The sequence below is a fragment of the Jaculus jaculus genome, chromosome 3 (assembly GCF_020740685.1).
Source record: "Jaculus jaculus isolate mJacJac1 chromosome 3, mJacJac1.mat.Y.cur, whole genome shotgun sequence".
In the NCBI taxonomy this organism is placed as follows: domain Eukaryota; kingdom Metazoa; phylum Chordata; class Mammalia; order Rodentia; family Dipodidae; genus Jaculus; species Jaculus jaculus.
In genome coordinates this window covers 156,642,423-156,658,546 of record NC_059104.1, presented here as the reverse complement: position 1 = coordinate 156,658,546, position 16,124 = coordinate 156,642,423, and the positions used below count along the sequence as shown (strand labels likewise).

The following is a 16,124-nucleotide window of genomic DNA, read 5'->3' as shown; positions in this document are numbered from 1 at the left end:
AGAATGATTTTTAAATCACCACATTTTATTGAAACGTATCAAGGATGTGAGGGAAAGGAAAGGCTGAGGGGTTGGAGGGCTGAATGGAAAGTGTCTGGGGAGAGGTAGAATATACAGGAGTCCAGGTACCCACGTGAAAGAAGGAACATGGGCCCTGGAAACAAAAAATGTGAATGGGATTTTTTTTCTAAAAAGAAAAGGCAAGCATTTCCAAAGAGGTTCAACAGTCATAAAAACAGTGATTAAGAAAATCCCTTCTTACCCTGGCAGGCAGCAGGAGAGACATCATCTCACTGGCCCCAGGCATGGAGTTGTGGAGAGCCCAAGAGCCAGAGGGAGAAGTTTTTCAGTGTAATTTTAGGAGTGTTCACTCTGGAAGAGATTGGCAAGTCTGTGTGAGGTGTCTCAGCCAATCAGTGTAGGTCTGATAAGTGGCCCACCCCTACCTGGTCAGGGTCCTCCAGAGAGATTTGATTGGGTGAGATGGGTAGACATTGAGTCCTGCAAAGGCCAGCAAACTGAGATAGGCTTGGTGGGCTGAGGTAGGTGTGGCAAGGATATGACCTAAGGTATTAACATTCCTTCCTTCAGGGCCTGTTATCTGTCTGGCTGCCTGGAAATAAAGAAAAAGCTATCACCTAGTCCCTCTCAGAACCACCACACTCTGCTTAAATATTTTTTAAGTTATATTTGGAGTTTATGTGTAATGATGACATTGTGCCAATCTTTTTGTGTTTATAAATTCAATTCCTGTAGCTTCAAGCTCATTGCCTGTAGTATTTGTGCTGTAGAATAATACTGACCTTTGATTTGTAGGATTTTATGTGCTCAATACACGATTCATTTCTCCTTATGAAAATACAATATACAAACACCTTTTTTTGTTAAGTTAAATTAAAAAAATGGGCTGGCAAGATGGTCCAGTGGTTATGGTCTTGCTTGCCAAGCCTAAGGATCCAGGTTTGATTCCCCAGTACCCACATAAGCCAGATACACAAAATGTTGCATGCATCTGGAATTTGTTTCCAGTGGCTGGAGGCCCTGGCTTGCTCATTCTATCTCTCTCTCCAATCTGCCCCTCTTTCTCAAATAAATAAAAATAAAAACTTAGGTCTTTTTATTAAATTACTAAAGAATATTTCAAGTTTTTTATTAAGGGAAATTTCATACTTCTAAAAGCAATGATTATAACAATCCCCAAATCATCATCATCTAGCTTTAATAATTACTCATATTTTGTCAGTGTTTATCTATACCCCAACCATTTTTCTAGTATCACACCTCAGAAATGTTGAAGCTAAGTTCAGACATTATATCACTCCATGTATAACTACTTCAGTTTGTGTCATTAAATAATGTGGGATATCTTTTAAATAAAAATGCATTGCCATTTATCTCACTTAACACATTTTCCTTGGTTTCAAGGCGTTGCCTGGTTGTAGAGAATGTACTTAGCATATCTGTGACCCTGTATTCAACCCCCAGCATCAAAACAATATAAAAAACAAACAAACAAAAAAAGCTCCCATTAAAAACCTGTAGAACACCCCATAAAACCTCAGAAAACCAATTTTTCATTACTACCGCCACCTTGCATTTAATCAGTGGTCACATTTCTCCAGTTGTCTTTTTCTGTTTCTTTTTATAGGTTGTTAAAATCAGAATCCAAATCAGGTCCATGCATTCCAGTTGGTTTCCACATTTTAAATTCATTTCAGTTGGTTGGCTTCCTCTCCATCCCTCTCTTTAGTTTCCTAGAAACTTATTTATTGAAAAACGAGACTGTAAAGTTTCTCACAGCCGGCTTTGCTGATCCCCATGGTATTCGTCGCCTGTTTTTTTGTGTTTCCTGAAAATCAATAATAGATCTAGTGGCTTGATGAGATCCAGCTGTGCTATTTCTCTCTCCAGAAATACTTCATAGTTAGCTTGGTTTTCTTCAGTAAAGACATATATAGTATCTGGTTAGCATTGTGTGTTGATAGCAATAGTTGATAACCATTATCTGTCATTATATTTACTAGAGCTGCAAAGTGGAGATTTTCTTTTATTGTCCTTTCTTCTTTTATCTGGTAGAGTACCTATGAAAAGGAAATAATCAGTTTCTTCTTTACCTTTTATATTGGAAAGGCACACTAAAGTCTTAGTTTTTCTCCCTTTATTTACTGTGATGGGGTGAATCAGATGTCTTCCATAAACTCATTTGTTTTGAATGTTTGGTCTTCAGAATGGTGGCAATTAGTAAGCTGGAACTTATTGGAGGAGACACGTTTTGGGGACGGGCTTAGGGGATATCATATGCAGCTCTCCTTCCCAGAGCTCCAGTCCCTTGCTGCTCTCTTCAGCCTGTGTTGGCAAGGAGACATATCCATCCTCTGCCCGTGCCATGCCATGCCGTCATGAAGCTTGTTCTAAAGACTGTCAACCAAAATAAACTGTTCTCTCATCATAAGCTTCTTTTGGTTGAGTGTTTTGTCCCAGCAGTGAGAAGGTAATTACAGTGTTCACCAGTATTCAAAATGATGAATTTACTTCTTAAAACCCTTCAAAGTTATTGTTATGATTCAACATAATTCAAAGTTGAATAACATGGTTTGAAAGATTATTATTATGAAGTCATACATTTCAACATATTTACATGTCTCATTCAGCCTGTTGTAGTTATCTTTTTTGATTATCAAGATGGGCCTTTCTTGACCAGTGGAAATCTCTTTAACTTAGCTTCTAAATCCTTTTGTCAAAACTTGGCAATGTTTCTGTAAGATCAGATGTTCTAGGTTCATCTTGTATACTTAATCAGTGATAAGCTACTTACTGATTTAAATTTGGTGGAGGAGTGGATAGAAAGACATTGCATAAAATGAGAGGGGAAAATTAAGGATGAAAAGAAATATGTAAGGATAATAATGATATTAGAGTTATTACTATGTGATTAATACTGTGGATATTTTGATTTCATAAATAATAATTATATAAGTGTTAGCCAACATAATAGGTTGATCAAATGTTTATATAATATATTAAGCCAAGCCTAGTGTTGACCTATAAACACATCCACTCCAGAGGCTAAGAGAGGAGGATTGCAGGAGCTTTTATTGCCAACCTGGGCTTTAGAATGAGTTCAAGGTCAGCCTGGGCTGTTGAGAACCAGTTTCAAAATGCAAAAACACAAAACAAAAAGCAATAACAGGGTTATAATATTTATCTAGCATGTATGACTGACCTCCTAGGTTTTAATCTTTAGTAAAGAAGTGGGGAGAATATTTTATCATCTTGGGTTTTTGAATTTTATTGTACTTTAGATGTGAAATGTTTGGAGATGTTAGTGTGTGGTTTGTGTCTCAAAGGGGAATAAGTCATGCCAAGTTCATTAATAAAACTCATAGACTATTTCCCACAGAGTGTTAGTCTCAACATATGCCAGAAGTTATGTAGCAAACTTCTCAGAATGTCTCAGAAGTAAATAGCAATTGGTTAGCAGGCCAGGTCTGGAAACTGTGTACTAAATTGACTAACTCAGATACCTGAGGCCAGGCTTTGATTAATGTGTTCATGTAAGACAAAAATGGGGATGGAGAAACTGTTGCTGTTTGTCATGAAGTATTGTGCTTGGGGTGGAATTCTAACTGCCATTCTAACAGATCCTGTTGAACTCAGAATAACCCTCCCCTGGGCTTTGGAAATCTTAAAGCTCTTGACCTTAACTACCATAGATCCTCAAACCAGCCATTGAGCCCTATTAGAATGTGGGCTGTTGTAAGGGTTGTAGTAAGAGGCCTGGAGCTCTTGTATTTGTGTGATTGTGTGCAGTTAGTTGCTTACTGTTTGAGTTGATTTGTGCTTATAGTATTTGTATTGAAAATTTGGTGGTATTTTTATAACTTTAGATTTTAAAGATTGGAACATTTTTTAGCCAAACTAAAAAATTACAAAGAAAATGTTTAGCCACCAACATGTCTAGCTGTTTCAACAATTTATTGTTTATGTGGTAAAATAAGAACTATCCTATTTCTCTGCCCCTTGTTCACCTAATAAACATTATTTGTGCCTGGATAGGGGGTACTTATTTGCCATTCAGACTCATACTTTCCTAAACAGTATTATTCTTTTTTTTTTTTTTTGAGGTAGGATCTCACTCTAGTCCAGGCTGACCTGGAACTCACTATGTAGTCTCAGGGTTGCTTCGAACTCGTGGCGATCCTTCTATCTCTGCCTCCCGAGTGCTGGGATTAAAGGCATGCGCCACCATGCCTGGCTGACTATATTATTCTTTAAATCCTTTTAATTTCATTTCTATCTTCCTTTATTTAAAAGGAGTGCTTTGCATTTTGATTACATTACATTTTTTTGAACAAAGTTATATATTCAGAATTCCTAGTTACATTTTGAATTGAACAATGGGAGAGCCTGTCACAGACCTGCTATGTGGATGGTCTGGGGGCTGGGTGCATGTTTCTTTGAGTCAGGTGTTGTAGAGAGGGCGCTGGTGAAGCCATCCTGTAATCATCCCGTTCACGTCCCACCTCCCAGTCTCATTCAGAGCCCTCTGTGAAAGAGAAATATTGAATCATGGAGATTTGGGAGTTAATTGTAGCTATTTAAATTCAAATCTGAAAAAAATGTTACAATGTAGCTTTTTGTTCTGTTGTGTTTTATTCACCTTACCATTACATTTTTAAAAAGTTAATTATGAACTTTACTGTCTGATTATGTGTTGTTCATTCCCCTCACATTATCCTCTCTTATATCCCCTCTTTTCCATCCCCATTCTACTGAGGACCCTTCTCAGCGAGGTTGTTGGTGTTCACTGTGGGGTCATGAATGCCTCAGTAGTCTCTGTGGGGGCCAGGAGGCAATGCCATAGGCTAATCCTTCCCACCCTCTGGCTCTTGGAATCTTTCTGTTCCTTTTTTCTTAAAATGTTTGTTTAACTTATTTGAGAGAGAGAGTTGAGCGGTGGAAGAGGAGGGAGAGCGAGGCAGAGAGAAAGAGAAAATGGTTGTGCCAGGGCCTCTAGCCACTGCAAAGGAACTCCAGATGCATGTGTTACCTTGTGTATCTGGCTTATGTGGGTACTGGGGAATTGAACCTGAGTTTTAAGCTTCACAGGCAAGTACCTTAACTGCTAAGCCATCTCTCCAGCTCATTTCTGTTCCTTTTAAGATCAAAATTAGGTTGTTAAAGTTATAGACTATAACCTGACATAATTTCAAAGTATATGGAAATGTCTAAGGTAAAAGTTATTCCCTCTTTTCATTCGCGCTCTTTCTCACTTTGTGGATTAACAACTGTCAACAGTTTGATGTATTCTTCAGACTGTTCTGCATTCTTCTTAAATATGCTTACAACTATGTAAACACAAAAAGCTCACGTACAGTGTGTCTGTCTTAATAAATATAAGACCACACACAGTTTTGTCCTTTTTGCACAGAATGACTTAGGAATGTCCTTCCAGTTATTATATATATATACCAATTTTGCTCACCCTTTATCAGTATTATGTTATATTTGCAAATGTTGTATTTGACAGTACAGATAAACTATAATTTATTTACTCATTCTTCTACTGTTGAACATGTGGGTTATTTGAATTTTTTTTTCTAATGGTGGTAAATTGTATTTGTTTTATTCGTAGGCAGTTATGTGTTCTTAGGTGTAAAAGATAGTCTGGAGGCTCAAAATTGCTATGTCAAAAGGTGCAGATATTTAAAATAAGCAATAAATTGATATAGCAAATTGCATTTGTAAGAATTAAGACTTAGTCTGTCATCAACACTGGTTTTTCTATCTTTGATATTTATAATAGGGTTAAAATGGTATTTTTGACTTTTGTTTTAATTTCAAATTGCTTTTTTCCTTTGTATATGTTTGTGTATATAGTATACATGCATGTTTATGTGCCTATGGCCAGATACATGTTTGTGTGCATGTGTGTGGAGGCTAGAGGTTGACATTGGGCATGGGCATCTTCTTCTGTCTACCTTAATTTTTGAGATAGAATTTCTTAGTGAACCTAGTACTTACCACTTCTGCTGGACTTGCTTGCCAGTGAGCCCCAGTGCTGGATTCTAGGAGTGTACGATTACACCTAACCTTTATGTGGCCACTGAGGGTCTGCACTACCTCTAATTTATCTTTCTTTTAAAAAAATCATTGCTAATTTTATTTGAGGATTTTTGTGTATGTTTCTTTTCTTTTTTTAAAAAATTTTTTATTTATTTATTTGAGAGTGACAGACACAGAGAGAAAGACAGATAGAGGGAGAGAGAGAGCATGGGTGCGCCAGGGCTTCCAGCCTCTGCAAACGAACTCCAGACGCGTGCGCCCCCTTGTGCATCTGGCTAACGTGGGACCTGGGGAACCCAGCCTCGAACCGGGGTCCTTAGGCTTCACAGGCAAGTGCTTAAGCGCTAAGCCATCTCTCCAGCCCTGTGTATGTTTATTTTAAGATAGGGAGATGATAACCTCTTATGGGCAGGATATCTGTCTCCTGTGTTTGACTCTCCAAAATTTTCAGTAGTCTGAAAAGGGGTTGCTTTAGTTTGTCTTACCATGAAGTATCAGGCATCAGACATTGAATGTTGCTTTGTACCATAAGTTAAAAATGAGATTATAGGGCTGGAGAGATGGCTTAGCGCTTAAGCACTTGCCTGTGAAGCCTAAGGACCCCAGTTCGAGGCTCGGTTCCCCAGGTCCCACATTAGCCAGATGCACAAGGGGGTGCACGCGTCTGGAGTTTGTTTGCAGAGGCTGGAAGCCCTGGCGCGCCCATTCTCTCTCTCTCCCTCTATCTGTCTTTCTCTCTGTCTGTCACTCTCAAATAAATAAATAAATAAAAATTAAAAAAAAATGAGATTATGTTTATTTCTCTGAAAGATTCAAAACTTCAAATTTGAAGAAGTCACACATTTTAATTAATTGTATTTTTGTAAGTATTTTTAACTTTCTGGGAAGATAAATGATTTGTGAATCCTTTTTCCTCCTGTGGTATGCTCAGTAAACTCATAATCATCCTATTATGTTGGGAATATAAATTGGTGGTAAAAACCACAGCATAAAATACATTCTAATACACGTATTATATTTAAAACTATAGGACCTGGGATATAGCTCTATAGCAGAATGCTTGCTTACCATGCACAAGGCCCTGAGTTCCATACTTAATCCTGTTTAAAGCAAGCAGTTATATGGAAAATAGAAACTTACGAATTGTGAAAGTCTGGTTCCCTTGGGCTTGGTATATGCTTACCAGTGAAAGTATGTGCTTAGCATATGAAAAGCCCTGGGTTGTTCTCAGACCTTCCCCACTGAAGAAAAGAAATTAAAACTATATTGACACATGCACATTTTATATGGATTTTAGCATTTCATTGTCCATTTCTCCTGAAGTATTCTATATTTCTATACTTTACTGGCCACATTTCCTTGAGCTTATAGTGATATTTTTAAATACATATATTCTTCATAGCTACATAATACTTTTCTAAAGGGTAGAGATTATCTTTTATATTTCTGTTTTCTTTTCTTTTTTTTTTTTTTTTTTAAGGTAGGGTCTCACTCTAGTCCAGACTGTCCTGTAATTCACTATGTAGTCTCGGTGGCCTCGAACTCATGGTAATCCTCCTACCTCTGCCTCCTGAGTGCTGGGATTAAAGGCATGCACCACCACACCCGGCTCAATATTTCTTGAGTCACATAAACATTTGCTGTATATTTCTTGATTGCATAAATTAGAAAATATGCATATATATTTTAATTCTATGGTTGAATTAGTGTTGCAGTTTTTAAAAGTATAACCTACCATGTGTCTTCTACTTTTTGCTCTGTACCAACTGTACTCATGAATTTGGCCACCCTTTGCTTCTAGGAATCTCTAGCAGTCTCTACTCTCTGTAGCAATTAAAAACATGGTAAGAGTTTGTATGGGGATGAGGATGGCAGACAGACCTTGACATGGACAGCGCTACTGGGTTAACATTTTGTTTAAAAAAAAATAGTCTAGGAAGCATGCATTTGGAACTGCCATTAAAATAGATTATTGGAAATGCTTTTTCTAACCTTTTGATATATTACAGAGCAAGGTACAGAAGACAATATCATCTTATTCATATGAAATTCCGTGGCATTCATCTTTTCGTAGAGTTAGAATTATGGAAAATTACTGTATTTTAGACAGACAATGGAAAGAGGCATTTTCGTTCTCAGATTAGGTCCTGTCCCATATAAAATATGTTTTAAGTAATCACTTGCAAAGGCTATAAATACATGGAACAGTGGAAATAAAATCAACATTTTTTTTTGTAAATCAATCATGCAGAAAAGGAACTGCTATTGTAATGACCTTGAATGTAGTGAGTTCCAGTAGAACCATCTTACAAAAACATCACATGCTTTTATTTCATAACTTTGTCAGATATGACCAAAGTTGGTTTACTCCTCAAATTCTTTCTAGCTCGTTGGAAGCTCTTCTCTAGACTTCAAAGCTCCCACACTGCTCCACGATAAACATCCTTTCCAGCTTTGTGAGGTTCTATCCCTGCCTAATTCCAGTTTATCTTTGGCTGCTGTCAGGGAGGATTATTATAGATAGCGCCATGGTCAACAGAACACCATGTGGTTCTAGGGAAGTAAGGTGGTGGTGGAGATGGAGAGAGATTTTATTAAGAGTAAGCCAACATTTTCTTCCTTTATTATGATTACTATTATTATTTTTAATGGTGTAAAGCATTTGTAAAACTTGAAGTGTCAAAAGTATATAGATACCTTTTGGACTGAGAAGGATATAATTGATATTATTGTTTTTTTCTGAGGCGATTAAAATGATGGAGTTGTAGCATAAGGTTTGTAGAGTGATTGGATAAGAGGATAGCATGAAATAGCTGCCATTTGGAGTTTTAAATTGTGGTCCCGCTTGTTCAAATATGAATTTATTATTTTTGTGATAGGTGTTACTTTTCTGTTTCATATAATTAAAGTGGAAAATGCACTGCTTCTTCATTTTCTTTTCGTATTACCAGTTTGCAGATCATGTATATTTGCATGTTGATTTAAACACTGCTCTTATTATAGCAGTTGTCTTCTCATTGTGCCTTCCATGCTACATATCATTGATTTGTAAATTAGTTTTTATGAATCTTGTAAATTTTCACAAAATTATCAACATGGCAACTAAAAGAGCATTCAGCTTTCCCAAAGATAGTTATTGCAGAAATGGAATGAATTTTCCTGTTGGCCAGCTGTATTACTTTTCATGTTGCTTTCCATCATGCCAGGGAAGGCATGTTGGCAGGGGCAAAAGGCACAGTGTATAAGCAGAGAACAGGTGAATGCTTGTGGTCAGTTTGCATTCAGTTTGGGACCGCAGCCCATGGAATGGTGCCAACCATGGCTAGGGTAGGTCTTTCCACTTGAACTAACCTCTAGAAACTCCCTCAGACACATGCCCAGTGCTTTGCCTTCTAAGGATTCTAGAGCCAATCATGACAACCATGGTTACCCATCACACCAACCGTTTAAGAACATTATCTTTGTTCTCTAAAATGTTCCTTGTCTTCTATTTGCTTCAGTTGCTTTGGTATAAGAAGGAACAGGTCAGTTTTGGTAACAGGCTCTTGATAAGCTAGAAGTATACATTTATCAACCTAATGGTTTTATTAAATCACAAAAATATTTTCTTTGCTTTTGCCTTACATTGCCATAAAAAGAATTATTACTGAAAATTTTAATACATGAAAGTATTGTAATTTGATCATAATTATCCCTTCTCTTTTAATCCTATTGAGTATCCTCCTTGTTGCAAGTAATTCTTCCTCTATTTGATCTCATTCCTTTTGTCCTCCTTCATACTTCATGCTAAAATGCTGATAGGCCCAGAACTGTGCAGATCATGAATGCATGTCAATTCATGTCTGGAGGACAGTGCCACAAAGTACTCCTTCCCACTATGTGACTTTTGCATTCTTTTCCACAATGTTTCCTGAGTCTTAGAGGGTATAATAAGTTGGTCTCTTAGTATTAAGGCTCTTATTTTTAGTCTCCTCATTGTCTACCACCATCTTTATAGAGAGGCTTCTCTTGGTAGTAGTGAGAACAGCGCTCATATTCGAACAGCTGCATCCTCTGCAATGCTCCCTAAGCTCTGTTGGGGGTGAGAGAGATGACTTGTTCAGTACTAAGTACTGGGCTTTCTCTGTCATCTTGATGAATCTTGGGTTTCCTCAGTATTCATTATCACCTGTTTAAAAGAAGCTTCTCTACCCAAGTGATAACAGCTTTCATCAGTGGACATAAACATATATATTAGGAGGCAAATGTGATGGGCTTAACATGCCTATTTAGCCAGAGAACACTGGTATCTTTCCTCTGGGAACCATGTCCTTCCAATCCATAGGCTTTTGACTGTTTTAGTATATTAATCCTTTCCTCTGATTGGGCCTCAAATTTAACCATAGAGAAGTTGGTTTCTCCCATAATTTATGTGCCACTAAGTTATTTGTGGGCATATCTTGCCTGGTTGATTGATTGTGTAGTGTGCAGGATCCATATTGTTAATACTGTTGATGACTTTCCTCCCCCAGTAGCCTGCATAACATTTACAAGTATTGTGGCCCCGGGCTAGCAAGGAGAAGGCTTCCTCATGTGGTGTCTTCAGTAGTAGGGTCTTATCATTGAGTTTTAGTCCGTAATCAGGAGCATTAGCAACAGCCTGAATTGCTTTGGGGTACTCATGTTACTCACTGACCAACAGCTTACCTGGTAACTCTCCACAGACAGTGGGATTTGCCTGTAACAACCTATGGCTGTAGTATAAACCTTTCTTCACCCCAGAAGGGTACTTCTGCCCAAACTCTCAATCTCTTTTTTATTTTAATTTTATTTTTTAAATATTTTTATTCATTTATTTTCAAGGAGGGGGAGAGAGAAAGAGGAAAGGAAAGGAAAAGAAGAAAGAGAAGGGGAAATGGGAGGGAAAGAAAGAGAAGGGGAAATGGGAGGGAAAGGAGAAGGTGAGACAGAGAGATTGGGTGTGCCAGGGCCTCTAGCCATTGCAAATGAACTCCAGATGCATTTGTCACTTTGTGCATCTAGCCTTTTGTGGTTACTGGGGAATCGAACCAAGATCTCTAGGCTTTACAAGCAAGCACATTAATCTTTGAGCCATCTTTTCAACCCCATCATTTATTTTTATTTTTATTTTCATATTTGGTGATTTGAAGCAGGGTCTCACTCTAGCCCACCCTGGCCTTGAACTTATTGTGATCCTCTTGCCTCAGCCTCTGTGTTGAATGCTGGAATTAAAGGCAGTGCCAACATGCCTGACATTCTTCTTTTTTGTTTTGGTGGTGGTGGGGCTCGGGGTCAAATTTAGAGCTTAGTGTTTGCTAGGCAAGTGCTGTACCACTGAGCTATACCTACTAGTTATTCTCTTATTTTTAAATTCTGTTTTTTTAAGTAATAAAGAAGGTTTCTATATGACATATTCATAACATCTTTATTTTTGTGTACCCTTCCAATTCTCTTCCTTTATTCCCCACTGTCCCTGGCTCCCATTTAGACCTTTCCATTCCTGTATTCTGTTTTTCTACTTGCTTGCTTCCCCTAGCTCCCCCACAACTTTTCTTTCTTAGCCTCATTCTAGCTTCCTGGCCTCTGTTGCTGACTCCTACTCTTGATTTTGCTTTTGAAATACACCAGTTTATTCATTGAATGTGAATATGGGAAAATCATCATATCATTTTCAGGAAAGACTGAATTCTGTTAGAAGTATATTCATTTAAATAATACTTGTGGGCTGGAGAGATAGCTTAGCAGTTAAGCACTTGCCTGTGAAGCCTAAGGACCATGGTTCGAGGCTCGATTCCCCAGGACCCACGTTAGCCAGATGCACAAGGGGGCACATGCATCTGGAGTTCGTTTGCAGTGGCTGGAGGCCCTGGCTTGCCCATTCTTTCTCTCTCTCTCTTCCTCTCCCTCTTTCTCTCTCTGTCTGTCACTCTCAAATAAATAAAAATAACAATAAAAAAACATCATACTTGTTTAAAAGTAGACCTGTATCCTATACAAACACAAATGGATTAAGGCCTCAAAACTCAGCACATTTCATTTGATCTTGAGAAGCAATTTTGTTCTGTTTATTTGATTTAATTAACATTAAATGAGAGATCTTTCAAGAGAACTTCCTAAAGAAGCAGGTAGCGTATGGTCTGATTTCATAGTTCTGCGAAGCTTTTGTGTTTTATAGAAATTATATAGCATTTAAGCTTTTTCTTTTAAAATCTTAGGGTTCATTCTTGTGTGACTTTTCAATAGGTTTTAACTTACATTTCATTTAATGCAAATAGAACTTTGGCTTTATACAGAAGGAAACCTTTTGCCTGTTCAAAGTAAAAAACAAAGGCAAATGTCGATGTCTGTTGAGTGAAGTGCTGGGAAAGCAGCCGGTTCTTGCTCATGTTCTTAAAGTCCGCACAGCACTGCCCGCTACAGCTGTGCTAGGGCGTACCCAGCGCTGCCCCTGATGCAAACGCTGGTAATATCTTGGCCCAGCTCACTATGTATTATTCTGCAAATTTTACAAAAGAATTCTTCAAATTCTTCAGCAAGCAAAGACTCCTGTGTTTCACTCACTAAATAGATGAGGTTTTTGCCACTGCCCACTTTTATAGTTTAGTTTTGTCTACATTTCATAGATCTACCTTCTTAATAGTTAGTGATTATTATTTTGTAATCATTTGGTTGTTAATATACAGCTAGGCTAATCTCAAAATCCTAGGTTTAAATGATCTTCCTGCCTCAAACTCCCTGTTGCTCCACTTATTTACATAACTATATTTGTGCATCTATTTACACATAATGCATGGGTCAATTAATATGTATGTATTTATGTACATTACACAACTCACCTGTGAAATAAATCAAATTAAAAACACAATACTCCAGTTAGAATGGTTTTCTTCATCTTCATAATCTTCCTGAGCAAGATTCCTGCTGTCTACCCTGTTAGCAATCCAGAATTCTCTGTGAAGTCACTGGTGATACAGAATAGAAATGAAGAAAGAATGGAAAGCCAGTTGAGCATATTTAGAGCCCTCATTTAAAAAGACAGATCTGAACAAAGCTCTCCCTCTTCCAAGTATTTAGTAATTGATAGCAACTCACATATGATGTGAGGGTCTTAAAAGGACCTTATCAGATGTCTTATTAATTTCCTGATATTGTATCAAAAGCATGACTTTTGCACAACATAATAAATACATAAAATTTACATTTGTGCTAAGTGGATGCATATATGTGTTCCTTAACAAGGGCTGTATAGTATTCCTTTTTATCTTTTTTGTTCTATTTTATTGAGGTAGGGTCTTGTTCTAGCCTAGGCTGACCTGCAATTTACTATGCAGTCTCTGGCTGGCCTCAAATTCTAAGTGATCCTCCTACCTCAGCCTCCTGAGTTCTGGGATTAAAGTCCTGTACCACTATGGACAGCTGCATTTCTTTTTGAAACTAAAGGCTTACTTGTATTATAGAACTTGGTTTTTAAAAACAAAGACTACTATTTAATGGGACTGAAAAATGTACATTAAATGATTTTAGTCATATGGTACTTGAAAGAATTTTGCTAAAATCTGAATTTTAACAAATATTAAAATAGAAACAATGAAATACAAATATTCCTTGGATGATACCAAGAGCAAATACATCCATATAAATTTGGAATTTATTTTTAATGCTAAGTATCTGTTATTTGCTTCTTTCTCCCCCCCCTCCTTTCTCTTGCCTTCTTGAATACAGTCTGCTGGAGTGATACATTTGGAAGCCATTTCCTTACCTGCCCAGCTGTAAGAATTATTTTTACATATCTGTTGTCAGCCTTAGATCTACTCCATTTATCAGAGCAACAACAAAGATGCACTTCCAAAGATGAATTAAGAAGCAGGAATTATTTAAATATTTAAAAGCCAAAAGATATTTTTACTTTTATCTGGCACCTTCCATTCTTATACATGTATTATATATGTATTTAGTAATACATATACTAAAGTAGCGTTATTTATTCCTTGTTGACTTTTGGGTACAGCTAATGTCTTCATGATACTTACTGAATTGTCTTCTAGGGTGTTTAGGATCAAGGCAGGTATTCTCAAGTCACTTATATACTGTTCTTTATTGTAGAATTTAAGTACTATACTTCCCATCCTCCTGTCCTTTCATGTGTCAGTCAATTTTAGCTGACACAAAATTTGACTGTTTTTATAGTATATATTGTTCTTATAATTGGAAGGTAACTTGTAAACACTCATTGCATTATGGCTGTTTAACCATAGCTATTAAACATAAACTATTACCATTGTATATGGCAATGCAGAGATATTAATTGAAACTTTTAGAAGGCAGCTATGCTCACCACTATACCACCAGTGCTCCTAATTGAAACTGTTGTTAGTTTGAATTGATGCCCCTCAACATATTCAGTGTTTTATTAGTTTATAACTTGGATCTGCAGCCACCTGGCTGGAGGAGTTGTCATTGGGCAGAATTTAGGGTCCAGCCCTAAGGTGTGGGGGTGTACTTGAAATTACAATCTAAAGATATGCAAAGTGCCTAGTTCTGCCTGGAGCAGAATACAGAGTATTTAAAAAAATCTGGTACAATTCAGACATTAGTACAGTAACAGACTAGTTTCTACTTGAGGATAGAGTGATAAATTGGATTCTTTTAAATTCTAAATTTTTGAAATAATTTTTTTTAATTTTTATTTATTTGAGAGTGACACACAAAGAGAAAGGCAGAGAGAGAGAAAGAGAGAGAGAGAGAGGGAGAGAATGGGCGTGCCAGGACCTCCAGCCACTGCAAACAAATTCCAGATGTGTGCATTTGGCTAATGTGGGTCCTGGGGAATCGAGCCTTGAACTGGGGTCCTTAGGCTTCACAGGCAAGCTGTTAACCACTAAGCCATCTCTCCAGCCCTTAAATTCTAAATTTAATAGCTTTCTTGTTCTTTGTCAGGACTTAGAAATAAAAGAATTTCAGGCCTTTTCACTAAATCTATTTTACTATTGTGTTATAGTGTGTTACATTGTAAGATTTAAGAGTTTAAACTTGAATTTAGAAATATCTTCAATACTTTGCTTTAAACCACACTTGGAATGACAGTCTTCAGTAGTGATATTGAGAATTGAATAGATACTAGTCATGTTTCATGAAAATGGATTGTTCTCAGATAAATAGATAAACAGATTTCAGTCTTTACTAGAAATATCCTGTAGGCCAATAAATATACTTTTGGATCTTCTGTTTTTTTTTTTTTTTTTAATTTCAAGGCAAATAACTTACTAGCCCCTTAATTACAAAGAACTTGAGCAAATATAGGTGTTGACACCATGTGGAGGCCATCATAAGAATATTGTAAAAATCTGATGTGAGGGCTGGAGAGATGGCTTTAGCGGTTAGCTTAGTGGTTAAGGTCTGCGAAGCCTAAGAACTCGTGTTTTACTCTTCAGATCCCACATAAACCAGACACTCAAGCACAAGGTCACACAAGTGCAAGGTCACACATGTGGTGACATACACGTGGAGTTGGAGTACAGTGCCTGGAGGCTGTGACATGCCAGTTCTCTCTCACTCTCACTCTTGGTCTGTCACTTAAAAACAAAAACAGATCAGTCTGTTGGGTTTGCCTCAAAAAAAGAAAATGAAAGCTGACATGAATGACTAACACCGAGAAAATAAGAAAATCTTCAAGTAATGGCAGATTACTTGGAAGGAAATAGAGGTGCGTTCTAGCCAACAGTAATACTTGAATTTGTTGGCACTCCTGCCAATTTGTATATTAGAATGATGCCTTTGGGTGCATTTTACTTTTTCACCTGTTGTCTTTCTTTAGCTGCCATCCCTTTTTCCTTGCCCAAGGAAGAAATAGTGGGTCAGGGAGAAAAGGAAATTGAGATAGAGATAGATCCTTTTATGGAGTGGTAGAGTATGTTTTTTCCTTTAGAAATTTTGCTTTCTGTTAAATATATGTTCCCTTCTATAATGTAACATACACATCCCACCTTCTATTAAACATATGTGACTTCAGTTATCTTTTTAAGTGAAATTTGTGATTGGTGACATCTTAATCATATCTC

At 37.2% G+C, this 16,124-nt stretch overlaps 1 protein-coding gene across 1 annotated transcript in view; it reads left to right on the top strand.

Annotated features, from left to right (window-relative positions):
- Tmem135 (transmembrane protein 135) overlaps positions 1–16,124 on the top strand; it is a 290,655-nt gene that overhangs the window by 107,624 nt on the left and 166,907 nt on the right. The window lies entirely within an intron of this gene.